This window comes from Lissotriton helveticus, chromosome 9 (genome assembly GCF_964261635.1).
Source record: "Lissotriton helveticus chromosome 9, aLisHel1.1, whole genome shotgun sequence".
Classification (NCBI taxonomy): domain Eukaryota; kingdom Metazoa; phylum Chordata; class Amphibia; order Caudata; family Salamandridae; genus Lissotriton; species Lissotriton helveticus.
Window position 1 is genome coordinate 47,752,804 of NC_136070.1, and position 16,831 is coordinate 47,769,634.

Below are 16,831 nucleotides of genomic sequence, written 5' to 3' on the forward strand. Positions count from 1 at the left end.
AGTATGTAAGGGCACTGAGATGTATGCACTGCAGAGTATGTAAGGGCACCGAGATGTATGCACTGTAGAGTATGTAAGGGCACCGAGATGTTTGCACTGCAGAGTATGGAAGGGCACCGTGATGTATGCACTGCAGAGTATGTAAGGGCGCTGAGATGTATGCACTGCAGAGTATGTAAGGGCACTGAGACGTATGCACTGCAGAGTATGTAAGGGCACCGAGACGTATGCACTGCAGAGTATGTAAGGGCACTGAGACGTATGCACTGCAGAGTATGTGAGGGCACCGAGACGTATGCGCTGCAGAGTATGTAAGGGCACCGAGACGTATGCACTGAAGAGTATGTAAGGGCACAGAGATATATGCACTGCAGAGTATATAAGGGCACCGTGATGTATGCGCTGCAGAGTATGTAAGGGCACCGAGATGTATGCACTGCAGCATATGTAAGGGCCGTGTTTGGCGAGTTTCTCCAGAGCACCAGTGAACATGAGGGCCATATCCTGCGTTATAACAGACAGACTATAGATCCTTTGTCTGAACACATCTTACTGGCCCTCAGCTTCCACTAAGGGATCCCACTTTCAGATTAAGATTCCACGATGATATCCTCATCCGGATGATTCTCCTGAAACATCAAAATACTTCGAGCATCGTTTTACCGTCCCAGAAGAATTCCCATATACATCCTCGTCATCATTACGAGGGCTATAGCGTGCGTCCCCCTTCTTCTTTTTATATCAGCATGTGACCACCTCCTCACTTTGGAACACGTGCCTCTGACGATTTACATGTTTTTAAGTCTGAATTCCCTCTCATCTTGAGCTACTTCCACATTGCCAAAGACAGGTCACCTGATGAAGGCTTTCAAAGCCGAAACGCGCGTAGTGTGTCACCCACCGCTTTGCCTGTGTGCTACCTACCACTTTGCCCCCATCATCTCTTGTTGTATGCTCATCTATGTATTTGTTATGTAGTTTTTAGATTAGTCTGTCAACACTAATTGAAATATCCATTGATTATCAAATATATTGAAATTTATCTATCAAATGTCTATTTATCTTTTTGAAATTGTATAAAAACGTGTACAAAAAATATATATATATATATGAAAAATAAAATAAATCAGAATATATCTATGTATTTGGTTAATTAGTACTAAAGTTAGTGGGCTCACTTAATAGTGGTATTCATCTATTTAGTTTCAGTTTCATTCACTAGTTATAGACCTTTTCAAATAAATGTTTCTTCCCTATGTATAGATAGTGCATTAATATATAGGGGTCCCCCACTTTCAAAAATATAGGGCACCAAGATGTATGCACTGCAGCGTATGTAAGGGCACCGAGATGAATGCACTGCAGAGTATGTAAGGGCACTGAGATGTATGCACTGCAGCGTATGTAAGGGCACCGAGATGTATGCACTGCAGCGTATGTAAGGGCACCGAGATGAATGCACTGCAGAGTATGTAAGGGCACTGAGATGTATGCACTGCAGCGTATGTAAGGGCACCGAGATGTATGCACTGCAGAGTATGTAAGGGCACTGAGATGTATGCACTGCAGCGTATGTAAGGGCGCCGAGATGTATGCACTGCGGAGTATGTAAGGGCACAGAGATGTATGCACTGCGGAGTATGTAAGGGCACAGAGATGTATGCACTGCAGAGTATGTAAGGGTGCCGAGATGTATGCACTGCGGAGTATGTAAGGGCGCCGAGATGTATGCACTGCAGAGTATGTAAAGGCACAGAGATGTATGCACTGCAGAGTATGTAAGGGCGCTGAGATGTATGCACTGCGGAGTATGTAAGGGCACAGAGATGTATGCACTGCAGAGTATGTAAGGGTGCCGAGATGTATGCACTGCGGAGTATGTAAGGGCGCCGAGATGTATGCACTGCAGAGTATGTAAAGGCACAGAGATGTATGCACTGCAGAGTATGTAAGGGCGCTGAGATGTATGCACTGCGGAGTATGTAAGGGCGCCGAGATGTATGCACTGCAGCGTATGTAAGGGCACCGAGATGTATGCACTGCAGAGTATGTAAGGGCGCTGAGATGTATGCACTGCGGAGTATGTAAGGGCGCTGAGATGTATGCACTATAGTCGTTATAAAGAGGGCTGCATTAAACTTTAATCTTCAGTGATTTTTAAGCTCAGACGGACTGCTCCCTCTTCCAGCCCTCTCTAGAAAAGTAAAACTTTACAAGAGTAACACAGAATGACTAAATTCCTCCAATTCAGTCAGTGGAATTAAACATTCTGCCCAGGCCTACTGAAACCCTATTTCCACACATTAACATTTGCTTACTATATAGTTTTGTCAGTAAAACAATGTGTATGTGTACACTTCAATGGACAATATGCTGTTTGTAAATGAGAGCGGAGTAGCACACCATGCTTTAGTAATATATGTGTGCCAATGTGCTCCAAAAAGCACATACCACCCTTACAACTCTCCAGAACCACTGCATTGTAGAAAAGAATCCAATAAAATAATATAGTCCAATAAAAATGGAGAAAATAGTTTAATGAGCAAGAGCACAGTACCTACAGGAAGGCAGACAGCTCAACTCTGAGGGAAGAGTTCTTAACAGAATAGAGCTTCCCAACGAGCTGGCAGGTGCCATAATCAAAAGTATACAAACAACCTGAAAGGGGAAGAGAGAAACATAATACGGAATGCAACACATTTCTGTAGAATCTTTAGTGCCATTTCAGTCCTTACATTGCCCGAGGCACTGATCCTAAACCAGCCAGGGAAGTTCAAGTTGGCCCTTACCTGTGCCCTCACTTGTCTAAGGCTACCTCCTCAGATGTAGGAGAGGGCCTCCTTCACACCTTACCCAGCTCTCCTAATGTCCTGGTCTTCCCGCCAACATCCCTTGAAACCCAAGCTCCTGCCCCCTCTGTCTTAAAGAGGTGTGTTTTTTTTTGAATGATTGACTTAGAGACCAAGACATATGCCCCCCAATGGCAGTGCCAATACACTGCAGGCCAGAGGGCATGGGCACAAATGTGATAGTTCCATCAGTTCCAGGGCACTGTGGCTTCATGAAAAGAGAGGGGGAGTGTGTGGAGGGGGGGAGTAGGGGATATTGGAGCTGTATCCACACAAAGCTTGATAGGAATGTGTGATGGGGTATGCTCTTCAAAAGTGGGCTCTTGTACTTTGTGCCAGACCTATTGGCACTGACAGTGCTTGTTATAGGGGGATATTAAATTCGAACTCTGTTTTGGCAGTAGTTGTTTTCTGAGCCCGAGTTGTTGAAGCCTGTGTTTCAGTGGATTTGTTCACATGGAGCCAATGTTCTATCGTCCATCTTAAAACACAGCACATGAAGGAACATTCTGGGCTCTTTCCCGGCTGAGCATGGGTAACTTAATGTCTCTTCCTGTTTCTCTGGACCTCAGTGCAAAGCACACCCTGGCCTAGAAGCTTTGACCCGCCCTCAGATACAACTTTTATACAAAGGTGCACGTTTGTTGTCATGACTACCTGATCTAGTTCAGACTGAAACTTCACTAAAGTGAGATGCTAGCCAGTGCTTAATTTGTAAAAAAAAACGTAGTGCCGGGGACCTCGACAGGAGGACACTAGAGCGTGCACCAGCCGTTGCCCCTGGCAACACTGCCAATGACAGCACCAACACACTAATAATCATCACACTCTTAAAAGTGTGACAATTCATAGTATTACAGGCCCCAAATCGATAAGAATGACTTGAGGCACATACTAATAATTGGAAACATAAATTGAAATAAACAGAATTTGTTTTGCTCGTTCCTAGATTGGCAGGCGTCACTACCATGTGGCAGACAGTCATAAGCCCCGGTGCTGACAATTAAGTGTAGCGCTGAGCACCGGAAAGCACCTGCACAAATTAAGCCCTGGATGCTAACCCCCTCACAGGTTTGGAAAGTTGGAAATGCCCCCTCACCCCCCACCTTGACAGGCATGTACGCTGGACCTGCTCCTTCTCAGCCCTTCCACCCAGAGGATGTTGCTGTAGTTTTTTTTTCTGAGCCAAGCAGCTGCTTCTTCTGACTTGTCCCAGGCCAGAACCCCCTCCCCGCCTTCTTTCACCATGTGACCGATACTTGTGTCATGTCACGAGCACTGCATGACACAGTCACAGCATCCCCCCCAACCAACCCTTCCTCCAAAGTCCTCTGCCTGCTCCTCACATGCTTCTCCTCTGTGATCCCTAAAAGGCATCTCTCACAAGACCACCTTCGTCCACCACTGGATGTATGACATTACAACGCATGCTTTTACATCGCATGCCTTTACAACGTGGTTTTTACATCGCATACCATTACAACGCATAGCGCTTTGGGGTGCTGGATAATGAATAGTTTAATTTACTATTCCAACTCCAGTCCCCGTGGACACTAGGAAATGTGTTGGATAGTAAATTAAACGTATTCCCTATCCTAGAGCGCCCCCCAGCGCAATGCGTTGTAATGGTTTGCGTTGTAAAAGTTGCGTCATAAAGGCACTGCGTGGTAAAAGTTGCGTTGTAAAGGATGTTTCCCTCCACCACCATCTCTGCACCCCCACAAAACCTCCCCTCTTCTTCCCTAAAATTCTCTTCTCTCTGCTCCCTAGGACCAGCTCTACATGAATGCACTGACTTATGCCACCAAAACAAGGGGGCATAAGATGGCAATTAGTTTCTTTATACTAAGATCTTGTAACTACGCAAAAGGAGTGCTCGAAGAGAAAAATGCTATTTTACCTGGGTTTTTGGAAATTCTTACGCGAGAATCGGTGCACCCAAAGCTCCTTGTTCTCCCTAAAGTCTCCTCCTACAGCTCTCCCAAAATACTCCTTTCTTCCCCCAAAAAACTACCCCTCTTTCCTATCCCAAACCCGCTCCTATGCAAGCCAAATTCTCCTCTGCTGTTCAGACACTCTCCTTTGCAGTGCCCTACTGAAGTTGCTCTATTGCCCCACACCACCCACGTACCCCTACCTCCCGGACCCTCTCTAATTCGAAGCCAACTGAGTATTTGCGCCAGCTCTGTGTACACACTGCCTCCTCTTGAAATCCCACCAGAAAGATTACTGTAGTAGTAGTAGGAATAAATGATGATACAACGCGTACCATCGCAACGCGGTATGTTACATGGCGGTCTTGACAACACAAGTAGTTACATCAACTTGTGCTGGAGGGTGCTGGACTTATAGTTTGAATTACTATTCCAACTCCAGTCTACGTACAGTAGGGAGGGTGTTGGAATAGTAATTCACACTTTACCTTAGTCTAGAGCGCTCTCCAGTGCAAGTCGATGTAATGACTTTCGTTGTCAAAACCGCGATGTAACCATACCGCGTTGTCAAGGTTTCGTGGTAAAGGATGTCTCCCAGTAGTGGTGGTGGTGGTGTGTTTCGATGTCTGCTATTCTAGATTTTATTTTTTGGCCCAGGTATCACATTTATCCAGCATATGGTCAAAGACCTAGAGATATCTCTGACAGTGCAAGTCCAGAACATGCCTTTGGGGGTCAACCAACCATACCCACAGAATGTACGTCCTCTCTAGAGTCCAGCCAGGTGAGGTAGAAAGCAACCCATGGCTTGAACGGACTACAGCCAGCGTACATTCCCAATAGAGTCCACCCAGCAGGGTGACAGTCAGGGGAAAGTTGGCTTTAAGGTGGGTGTAGAAGAAATTAACTCTTTCGACGTTATTGACGGAACCGTTCCATCACGCCCCTCGGATGGGCTGTGCTCATGACGGAACGGTTCAGTCACGGCCCGCTCGCCGTGCGGCGCTGATTTTGCGCCTGCGCGGTGCTGATTTCGCGCCTGCGCAGCGCGTTTCATTAAGCGGGCGGGGCCGTGACGGAACCGTTCCGTCACAAGCACAGCTCACCCGCGAGCCGTGACGGAACGGTTCTGTCACCCGCGCAGGTGAGCCGCGCGCTCCCCCCCCCCCCGGCGACCGTTAGCGCTGAGGCGGTATAGCCACCGCAGCGAAGGTGTTAAGCATATACATTTAGTGGCTGCATTGCACAAAGTGAAACTAAAAACAAAACTAGGATTAATCCTGGCTTCCCCCTTAACCAAATGGTGTGATCCTAGGCAACTGTTGTATTTCATGTTTACCCCCTTTTTCTTCATTATCACATATGAAAAGGACCTCAAAATACAAGATTTCATGATGTGCGCTGTACAAATCCTTCCCCTGTGTTTGATTAAAAATCTATAATGTTTTTCATGTACAATAGAAACCCAGGCCACCCATGTCTTGGTTCACTATTAGCATGAAAACAATCACTTTTAAGTGATCTTTAAAGGTCAGGATGGCAGTCTGTCAAGGTCAGGAGGGCCATCTGTCACGGTCAGGAGGGCCAACTGTCAAGGTCGGAAGGGCCGCATGTAAAGGTCGGGATGGCCGCATGTAAAGGTCGGGAGGGCCGCATGTAAAGGTCGGGAGGGCCGCATGTAAAGGTCGGGATGGCCGCATGTAAAGGTCGGGAGGGCCGCATGTAAAGGTCGGGAGGGCCGCATGTAAAGGTCGGGAGGGCCGCATGTAAAGGTCGGAAGGGCCGCATGTAAAAGTCGGGAGGGCCGTCTGTAAAAGTCGGGAGGGCCGTCTGTAAAAGACGGGAGGGCCGCATGTAAAAGTCGGGAGGGCCGTCTGTAAAAGTCGGGAGGGCTGCATGTAAAAGACGGGAGGGCCGCATGTAAAAGTCAGGAGAGCCGCATGTAAAAGTCGGGAGGGCCGCATGTAAAAGTCGGGAGGGCCGCGTCTAAAAGTCGGGAGGGCCGCGTGTAAAAGTCGGGAGGGCTGCGTGTAAAAGTCGGGAGGGCCGCGTGTAAAAGTCGGGAGGGCCGCGTGGAAATGTCGGGAAGGCCGCATGTAAAGGTCGGGAGGGCCGCATGTAAAGGTCGGGAGGGTCGCATGTAAAGGTCGGGATGGCCGCATGTAAAGGTCAGAAGGGCCGCATGTAAAGGTCAGGAGGGCCGCATATAAAAGTCGGGAGGGCCGTCTGTAAAAGTCGGGAGGGCTGTCTGTAAAAGTCGGGAGGGCCGCATGTAAAGGTCAGGAGGCCTGCATGCAGCCTACAGAACTTACTTTGAGTATCCCGGCCCTATAGGGTCCAATCGGGAACAGCAGAGAAGCAGCCCATGCATGCACTGCATCCAGGTATCCAGGAGATGGAGAGGAACAGCCATGGTATACACTGGGTACAGTCATCTAGGGTACGACCCCATTGGAGTCCTCCAATGAGCAGCAGAAAAGCAGCCCACTGCATGCACTGGCTACAAGGAGCCAGCTCGTACACCCTATAGGGTCCTCGCAGGAGCGCCAAAGAAGGAGCCCATGGCATGCACTGATACAGGTAGCAAGCTCACACTCCCTATAGCGGTGGTTCTTAATCTTTTGGCTGCTCTGGGCGCACACTGAATCACTACTGGAAGCCAAGCACCACCACTGAGGCAAGTTCTACAATCTGCACCTCAAAAACAAAAAATACAAAATACAAAAGGCAAGTATATATATCGAAAAAATACACAAATTATGAAATATTTGATTTAATTCACAAACAAAAAATATGTAAAAATTGGAGCATTTCAAAATGTTGTGTTAGTTCTAAAAGATGATGTGGGGTGCTAGCCCCCAGCAGATTACTGTGAGAAATGTGCTTGTTGGTTGAGTGGTTTGGAAACCCTGCTCAAGCAACAGCCCCAATCCCATCAGGGTGAACCACTAAAGTAATTAAATTAATCTGTGCTTAACTGTCTGGGCGCTTGACACAAAAAGCAGTCAGGTTTAACTTAGAGACAATGTGTAAAGTACTTCTGAAGTACAATTAAAGTAATAAAGTTAAAATGCAACACAAGAAAAATCCCATTATAATTTAAAATAAGAGTACAGTTAGAAAATTATTTGACACCAAAATGACTAAAATCCAATCATCAGAACCGGAGGTATTAATTTGTAACCCCTTCGGTGCTCTTGACGGCTCCACGCCGTCATGAGCCACGGTAGGCGTGTGCTCATTAAGGTGTGGAGCAGTCATGCCGCTGCCGCTCCGCCCAAGACGGCTGTAATGCCAGATGCCGGTCCTCGGAGGCTTGTTTCCGGTCCAGGGAGGGCATGGCTTGGCAGTTCGGGCTGGACTGTTCCCATGAGGCACAGGGTCAGGCTGATTTGCATATAGCCATGTCTGAACAGGGGTGGCAGAGTGGGCTAAAGAACGGTGATGGATCAAACCCAGATCTTTTGACTGGGTGTGAGTGTTTGATTGGTTCAGATGCTCCGTCCATCACCACCCCCTTTTGTACCGCTCCGCCCATGCGGCACTAATTCCCCCCTTTGCGGGTGATTTAATGAGCTGGCGGGGTCATGAAGGCACCACACTGTCATGAGCACACACCGCCCGTGACTCATGACAGCCGTCATAAGCACCGAAGTATCGTGCTCACCCCCTAGCTGCGCTGCAGCGGAATTCGCAGCGCAGGGAAGGGGTTAAAGTTTATGGTAGTAACTAGTGCCTACAAGATCAAAGGGTCAACAGAGAACATCTAGTCAGATGAGACAGGGTCAAAGTCAAAAAATATAGTGACCACAATGGAGCGCAAGTCTGGTCAGCACTACCCTTTGGACTTGGAAGAAATTTGGTGAAAAAATGTCTGAAAGGGTACAGTTCAGTGAGGCAAGGCTCATGTGGTGTCTGAGGAGGAGGCAACGTGGTCGGGGAGCTGCTGGATGAAGTTGCAGTGAAGATTGACAGTGCGTTGAAGCTGCACCCGAAGAGGACTACACGAGGCTGGATATCCCTCTGTGAAAGATCGCTGAACAGGATTTGCTGCTGCAGAAAAGAATGTAGCAGGAGTTGTCTCGAAGTCAGGCGATAGGTGTGGCATCAAGCAGTTAGGTCTCGGTCTCCTCTTGGTTCTCAGAGCACTTTTTAGCCAAACATTTTCTGTCGTAAGTTGTGGGTTTTGGCTATCTAGGCACTTTTACCACCTCTTCCAAGGGTCCAGAACTGGTGAGGCGCCACACGGAAGGTCAGCGCTCACTGGGAGTCAACCTGCGGTTTCAAGATGGGTGGAACCTTTTCTGTCCTTGAGGCTCGGATCAGGAGACCAGTCAACTAGCTGTTGGAGTCACTCTTGTTGTCCTGGGTTTAAATAGTGGAACAGGGCTCAAACTGTAGTGCTAGCCTCTGAGGGTTTATGGCAGGCTTCAGGCTTTAGGCAGCAGAGTAGTCCTAAGTGCAGCAAAGCAGTGTTCTGAAGTACACAGCAGATCACAGAAGCAGGTAGTCCTCTGACAGTTATTCCGCAGGTCCAGAAAGTGAACTAAGGAGTGCGTCTAAAGGACATATTTTTGTACCTGCTGCCTTCTATGGAGAAGGGAGACGTTTCTACAGATTCTCTTTGAATTACTTGGAATTTCGAGCCTGACTGACAGCACAATGGACTAATGTGAAGGCTGGGCACAGCCTTTTGATTTCCAAATATGGCTGTGCCCAGCTCCACCCGCATTCCTGCCAGAAATGGCCCATTCGGGCACACCTAATCTCATTATTGTGTGGCTGTCTTGAAGGAATAAACAATGTCTAGCTGTCAACTTCTCCCAGTCATGGGAACCAGGAACAGGCTACAGGCCATAAATAGCTAGAGCAGGAAAATATCATCTTTCAAAAAGTAGCAATTTCAAACATGCAACTTAAAATCTGACTACTATTAAATAGTATTTGAAATTACAATCTCCCAGCCACCAAAACATGAAACCTCTACCTGTTCCCAATCAAAAGTTAGCACATTTTAAATGTAATCGGGCAACCCAATGTTATCCTATGAGAGAGGTGGGCCTCCCAGTATTGAAAAACAAATGTAGAAGTTTTTCACTACCAGAACCAGTAAAACTTAAGAACATGTCCAACGTTTTAATTAAAATGCACCCTGCCTTATGGGATAACAAGCGGTACAAAAGGGGGTGGTGACAAGGGCCTAACTTGGGGATGACACATGTAATAAAAGGAGAGTTTAAGACTTAGAAATGAATTTATTTTGCCAAGTCAAATAGGCAGTTTAAACTGCATTGAGGCTGCAATTGAAGATCTGGGGCATGTTTTATAGGGCTACTGAAGTGGTTGGCACAATAAGTGCTGTAGGCCCACTACTTAATTTACAGGCCCTGGGTTTACACTATACTAATGTGTAAGGGACATAGATTACATATGCAAATCAGGTGTAAGACAATTTGACCATGTTTTAGAGAGTGAGTACAAGTACTTTAGCACTGGTTAGCAGGAGTAAAGTGCACAGAGTCCTAAGGACAACAAAAACGAATTCAGAAAAAATAGATGGCAGAACGTTTGGGCTGACCCTGCGAGGAGGGCCAAGTCCAAACATTACTTAGTCTTTTTTGCTCTTTAATTGGTGCTCTTTGTGGGTGCATTCCAGCACTTCAGTTGGGATCATCAATCTATTTTGTTTGCTACTTAATTTCCCAACATACATTTTTTTTTAACTCCAAGTCCAAATTTCTTCACATTTACAGAGTGTTTTAATAGTGTCAGTTTTGCTTTATCTGTTCGTATATACACTACAATAATTTGCCATTATTTAATTTTCTAAACAGTTGAGGACCCCCTGAGCAGACGTAAGTATGGGTATAGGGGTATATGTTTTGGGGTACTGAGGTATATGTTTTGGGGTGTTTGCGTATTTTAAGGGTTCAGATATAGTTTTGGGTTATGGGGTACAGGGGTATTTTTAGGGTTCAGGGCTAGGTTTGGGTTTTGGGATAAAGGGGTATTTTAGGGTTCAGGGGTAGGTTTGGGTTTTGGGGTACAGGGTTATTTTTATGGTTCAGGGGTAGGTTAGGGTTTTGGGGTACAGGGGTATTTTAAGGGTTCAGGGCTAGGTTTGGGTTTTGGAGTACAGGGGTATTTTAGGGACTACTTTTCTTTTATTGTTTATTTTTTAAATAACGTCTATTTTGTTTTTTATAGCCTATGTCCATCTACAGGACCCCCCCCCCCTTTCCAACGCTGTATTGGGTGTTGCGATTGGTTGTGTACTTTTCGAGTTTACCTGGCTCAAAGGACACAGTTCTCTCTTTATAATAGTAGTATAGATAGTAACCCTGGGCGTAGTTCGCGGAGCCGCACTCCGCGGAGCTACGCGAAGACGCAGTTGCACTCCGCGACCTTCGCGTAGCTCCGCGGACATGCGTAGTAGCTTGCTAGACCCGTTCGCGCGCCGTTTTTCGTCTTCGGGAGCGCGGTGCGCGTGTTCGGGGCGCTGCCTGCATGCTCGAGATAGCTAGCGCGCTAAGTTACTCAAGAGGTTTGTCCCGCCCGCTTGCGTTCCCTTATTTCCAAAGTGCGTGATCGCGTCAAATATCGCGCGAACTTACCCCCGGCGCACGCGATAATGTTATTCAGCGCGCGAGAACTACGCTACGCACCGGATCGCGGAGTAATCGACAGCTTCGCGTTCTCCGTAGAACGCGGAGTTGCCAAAACTCCGCAAGCTCCGCGAACGGAGCGTAGTTCTTCGCCCAGGGTTAATAGATAGATATATATATATATGGTCCACCCAGGAGCAGCGGAGAAGCAGCCACAGAATGCACTGGAGGCAGCCAGCTTATAGGCTCTTATAGGTTTACCCAGGAGCAGCAGACCAGCAGCCTGCACGAAATATAGTCGGGCAGCTCATAAACCCTATAGGGTCCATCTAGGAGAGGCACAGTAGAGGGCCACATCCTGCACATATATAGACCGGCAGCTCATATTCCCTATAGATCCACCAAGGAGCAGCAGAGAAGATGCACAGGACATGCACTGATAGAGGCAATGATGGCAGATGCCCTAACACACCCTCCTGGACCAAGAAGTCAATGAATCACACGCATGCACTGGATACAGCCAGGCATGTCATATGATCTCAGAGCTGGAGTCTGCGGCTCACAGGTCGCACAGGAGACACAGACACCCCTTGGGTGACACAGGAACACCACTGGTGTGCAGTGGTTACAGGCAGCCAGAGGAAACTATGTATAGGGTCCACCATGGAGGGACAGGACAGGAACCTGTGGGCATGCAGTGGATACAGCCAGCGTATGCACCCCATGGGGTCCACCCAGGAGAGACAGGCTAGCAACCTGCGGGCATGCAGTGGATACAGCCAGCTTATGCACCCCATGGGGTCCACCATGGAGGGACAGGACAGGAACCTGTGGGCATGCAGTGGATACAGCCAGCTTATGCACCCCATAGGGTCCACCCAGGAGGGGCTGACGGCAACCTGTGGGCATGCAGTGGATATAGGCAGCTTATGCACCCCATAGGGACCACCCAGGAGGGGCAGACGGCAACCTGTGGGCATGCAGTGGATATAGGCAGCTTATGCACCCCATAGGGTCCACCCAGGAGGGGCAGGACAGCAACCTGTGGGCATGCACTGGATATAGACAGCTTATGCACCCCATAGGGTCCACCCAGGAGGGGCAGACGGCGACCTGTAGGCATGCAGTGGATATAGGCAGCTTATGCACCCCATAGGGTCCACCCAGGAGGGGCAGACGGCGACCTGTAGGCATGCACTGGATATAGGCAGCTTATGCACCCCATAGGGCCCACCCAGAAGGGGCAGACGGCGACCTGTAGGCATGCACTGGATATAGGCAGCTTATGCACTCCATAGGGTCCACCCAGGAGGGGCAGACGACGACCTGTGGGCATGCACTGGATATAGGCCGCTTATGCACTCCATAGGGTCCACCCAGGATGGGGCAGACGGCGACCTGTGGGCATGCAGTGGACATAGGCAGCCAGCGCATACACTCTATAGGGTCCACTGAGGAAGGACAGCGCAGCAACCTGTGGGCATGCACTGGATACAGACAGCTTATGCACCCCATAGGCTCCACCCTGGAGGGACAGGACATCAACCTGTGGGCATGCACTGGATACAGCCAGCGTATGCACCCCATAGGGTCCACCCAGGAGAGACAGGACAGCAACCCGGGGGCATTCACTGGATATAGGCAGCGTATGCACTCCATGGGTTCACCCAGGAGGAACAGGACAGCAACCTGTGGGTGTGCACTGGATATAGGCAGCTTATGCACCCCATAGGGTCCACCCAGGAGGGGCAGACGGCAACCTGTGGGCATGCACTGGATATAGGCAGCTTATGCACCCTATAGGGTCCACCCAGGAGGGGCAGGACAGCAACCCGGGGGCATGCACTGGATATAGGCAGCTAATGCACCCCATAGGGTCAACCCAGGAGGGGCAGGACAGCAACATTTGGGCACGCAGTGGTTACATCCAGCTTATGCACCCCATAGGGTCCACTCAGGAGGGACAGGACAGCAACATGTGGGCATGCACTTGATATAGGCAGTTTATGCACCCCATAGGGTCCACCCAGGAGGGGCAGGACAGCAACCTGTGGGCATGCACTTGATATAGGCAGTTTATGCACCCCATAGGGTCCACCCAGGAGGAACAGGACAGCAACCCGTGGGCACGCAGTGGTTACATCCAGCTTATGCACCCCATAGGGTCCACCCAGGAGGGACAGGACAGCAACCCGTGGGCACGCAGTGGTTACATCCAGCTTATGCACCCCATAGGGTCCACCCAGGAGGGACAGGACAGCAACCCGTGGGCACGCAGTGGTTACAGCCAGCGTATGCACCCCATAGGGTCCACCCTGGAGGGACAGGACAGGAACCTGTGGGCATGCACTGGATATAGGCAGCTTATGCACCCCATAGGGTCCACCCTGGAGGGACAGGACAGCAACCTGTGGGCATGCAGTGGAGACAAGCAGTTTATGCACCCCATAGGGTCCACCCTGGAGGGACAGGACAGCAACCTGTGAGCATGCAGTGGAGACAAGCAACTTATGCACCCCATAGGGTCCACCCAGGAGGGACGGGACAGCAACCCGTGGGCACGCAGTGGATATAGGCAGCTTATGCCCCCCATAGGGTCCACCCTGGAGGGACAGGACAGCAACCTGTGGGCATGCACTGGATATAGGCAGCTTATGCACCCAATAGGGTCCACCCTGGAGGGACAGGACAGCAACCTGTGGGCATGCAGTGGAGACAAGCAGCTTATGCACCCAATAGGGTCCACCCAGGAGAGACAGGACAGCAACCTGTGGGCATGAAGTGGATATAGGCAGCTTATGCACCCCATAGGGTCCACCCAGGAGAGGCAGACGGCAACCTGTGGGCATGCAGTGGATATAGGCAGCTTATGCACCCCATAGGATCCACCCAGGAGGGACAGACGGCAACACGTGGGCATGCACTGGATACAAGCTGCCAGGTTTTGCACCTATTGGGTCCATACATGAGTGACTGGCGGCAACCTAGGGGCACGCATTGGATACACAGTCAGCTCACGCACCTTATAGGACCCATCCACGGGCACGCACTGGATACACAGTCAGCTCACGCACCTTATAGAACCCATCCACGGGCACTCACTGGATACACAGTCAGCGCACGCACCTTATAGGACCCATCCACGGGCACGCACTGGATACACAGTCAGCTCACGCACCTTAGGACCCATCCACGGGCACGCACTGGATACACAGTCAGCTCACGCACCTTACAGGACCCATCCACGGGCACGCACTGGATACACAGTCAGCTCACGCACCTTACAGGACCCATCCACGGGCACGCACTGGATACACAGTCAGCTCACGCACCTTACAGGACCCATCCACGGGCACGCACTGGATACAGTCAGCTCACGCACCTTACAGGACCCATCCACGGGCACGCGCTGGTACATGCAGACACGTTGCGTCAAGAGAACAGTACACGCGTGAAACTGCTTTTTGGCGAGTTTGCTACAGTGCGCAGCAAACTCACTGTGCAATCATTTTGGCTGCTTCCGTCGCAACGGACACATTTTTTTTTTAACTTACTTTGCCTCGTGCCACGTCTCACTTTCCGTATTAGAAAAAAGGGGAAGATGCGTTTGCTTCACTCCTGCTGTTCGAGCAGAACAAAAAAGGTGCAAAATGAGAGCACAATCATGGTGTAAAAAGCTCGGTGTGGGGCAAAATCGGATACCCCCCCTTGCACAGTGTGTCAGCAGCAAAACTGAAGCAAAATAAAACAGCTCTGTTCTGCACAGCCTGGCCCTGGCACAGAGACGGTAATGCCCTGGCGGTACCAGGCGGAGCATCGGCGGTACCCGGCAGAGCCGGGCATCGAACGGACGGACGCTAAGGAAATAGTGACATATTTTCATTACCTTGCACGGAGACGGGCTGCTGGCGTCCAGGCGAGGGGTACCGGGTGTCAGCGGGCTGGGAGATCCGTCCTATTCTACACCCTTCGCGGGTCTTGCTCAACGGGGAAAGTTGCTCACTGGGGCGGGCGGGGCTGGGGCAGGGCTCCAGCCGGGCACGGTGCCAGCTTCAGGGCGTCAAGGAGCGGCCCACAGCATCCTGTACCATGTTGACTCCCGTGAACGTTTGCGCGTCCTACAAGCCTCGGGCACACCCGAAAAATAATAATTCACTATCGTTGGCTATAACGTCGCATACAGCAAAATTAATTACTTCAAGGGGCGTGGCCAAACAAATTAAACTTCCCGAGTAAACGCGTGAGAAGCTCACCCAGGCCAGGTGCGTAGTCCTTGTTTTATAAGGACTACAACTCCCAAAATGTAATTCAAAGCAATGGCCCAGGAGAAGTTTGGAAGGGCTTCTCTCCTGTCACAAACGTGTCAAGCCCATTACAATTTGCAATGAATGAACCACAATGACCCCTCCCTGTATCATCAGACTGGTAAAGAAAATCTGAGGCCTGAGAAATAACACCCTGAGGTTATGGACCTTTTAAAGATAACACATGGACATGGGTTGAGACTGGCCAGGAGTAGCAAGGGCGAGCAATGCCCTGCTCTTTAGTACCCGGGACACCGCTCTTGCTACCCCTGCTCGCAAGAGACATTAAGGTAGCATCATCAGACAGATCCATGTCGCATTCCTGTACAGTCTTTTAAAAGCGCAATGCATTCTGGGAGTTGTAGTCCTGGTTCACCTCAATTGTACTAGAGCAGTGAATGTCAGTGGTCAGTTCAAGCTAAAATGACCCTGCAACTTGATAAGTTAGGTGACTTGGAGTCGTCTGGTAACCTTCCATCAAGGCACTACCAAAACCTAAAGCAATCACTGCCTTGAAAAGTCTTGTTTACTTCCCACAGTTTCACTCCTCAGCCTACCTTTAGCCCCTCTGCAACAATTAGGAGGGTGACGAGGGGAGAAGGGTGGGACACTAGGTCAGTGCTGTTGTGAAATTGTGTGTGATGTCACTTCCGTTGCCCAATCATTTTGATGAATCGCCATCTCTGTCAGAGCTCTCCTTCTTCTGAGAAAGTTTTGCTCCATGAACTTTTGTTTGTTGCAGTTTTATATAGCGCAAACTCAACCCAAAAGTATGAGAGCACTTTACGTGAGCATGTTACACAAGGACATGTTCATTTTTGGTAGTTACAGGGAGATTAAGGGGCATATTATCAAGATAAAACAGCGATAATGGGCTTGATAATATGCTCTATGGAATTCCAATTGAAGCCCATCTTAGATGTGAAGGACATCTAACATGGGCTTCAATTGGGATTCCATAGAGCATATTATCAAGCCCATTATCGCCGTTCTAGCGGCAGTTTACTGCCGCTAAAGCAGCCATACTTTTATCGCCTGTCTTGATAATATGCCCCTAAGTTATTTGCCCAGAATCACAGGATGTTGAGCCAACGGCGAGACTCAAACCTGCTTCCCCAATTCCAACATCGGCACCCATG

General features: G+C 49.4%; 1 long non-coding RNA gene across 1 annotated transcript in view; it reads right to left on the bottom strand.

Moving 5' to 3' along the window:
* The window catches only part of LOC144782613 (uncharacterized), a 130,003-nt gene extending 114,541 nt beyond the window's left edge, over positions 1-15,462 (bottom strand). Inside the window, exon 1 of the long non-coding RNA XR_013601178.1 lies at positions 15,275-15,462. This is a non-coding gene — a long non-coding RNA (uncharacterized LOC144782613). The remainder of the gene's footprint in view (positions 1-15,274) is intronic.
* Positions 15,463-16,831: the final 1,369 nt, after the last annotated feature.